At 36.7% G+C, this 935-nt stretch overlaps 1 non-coding gene across 1 annotated transcript; it reads left to right on the top strand.

Moving 5' to 3' along the window:
• The first annotated feature begins 255 nt into the window (after positions 1–255).
• LOC135276137 (U7 small nuclear RNA) lies at positions 256–319 on the top strand. Its single transcript, XR_010343702.1, has one exon. It is a non-coding gene; the product is annotated as a U7 small nuclear RNA (small nuclear RNA).
• The last annotated feature ends 616 nt before the right edge of the window (positions 320–935 follow it).

Raw genomic sequence — 935 nt, 5'->3', positions numbered from 1 at the left:
ATAGGGGAAGAGAGAAAAGAAACAGAGAGAAGGTGACCCAGAGGAGAGAGAGCCGAAGCTGAAGTCTTTGGAGGATTTTTCAAATTGTGCCACAAAACTGCATTTGGATTTTGATGTCGCTTAACCCTAAGAGTCTCAATAAGCTAGACAATGACCAAAATCTCTATACTATGTTGACTAAAATCATAGAAACGATCATTATTGCTACATCTGTGTTGTGAGCAAAGTATAAACAAGCTTAAAATCTAGCAATGCCAGTGTTACAAGTTTTTTTAGAATTTATCTAGCAGGTTTTCCCAGTCTTTATCAGAAAGCTCTCCCCAAACCCCCCTAAAAAACAAACAAACCACCACCAACAACAAAACACTATCAATGCCAGCTGTTCCATGAAGTCTGAAGTACAGTTTTCCTGGGTAACGGCTAAGAGATGCTGGCTCCCATTGTTTGGGATGGAGGTTCACACAGGCTTTTTAGAAATCAGCTGACTGCATTGTTACATGGATATGTAGTAATCTTACTCTCTATAAGCTATGTTTGGAAAATTAATAAATTACTTACTACTTATCAGAAAACAGATAACTAGAGGATCTCAGAAGATAATCTCTCTCTAAAAGTAAGTAAAATTGTAGAAATATCTTCTAAAATCACCAGTTACAGGTAAAATGCATTTAAATTTTGGGAGGCTACTTTATTTGCTTTCACAGTTACTGGGCTATCAATGCTGAACTCATTATATTTAAAGCTCTTTGAGGAATCTTAAGCATGAAACATTCTCCATAAAACTAAATTCTATTCTAGCTCATTCAACCTCAAAGGTCATAGTTGTGGCTTCCTTCTCTATAATCACTGCTGTAGAGTGACACACTTGCTCCATGGTACTACAAGGCACAGTCTGGTGGGAAAAAAAAATCTGAATAACAATTCTGGGATTCATA

This window comes from Aotus nancymaae, unplaced genomic scaffold, assembly GCF_030222135.1.
Source record: "Aotus nancymaae isolate 86718 unplaced genomic scaffold, 86718_ANA_hifiasm-v0.15.2.pri h1tg000020l, whole genome shotgun sequence".
Lineage (NCBI taxonomy): Eukaryota > Metazoa > Chordata > Mammalia > Primates > Aotidae > Aotus > Aotus nancymaae.
Note: the sequence above shows the minus strand (reverse complement) of the source record. Positions and strands in the feature narration are given on the sequence as shown.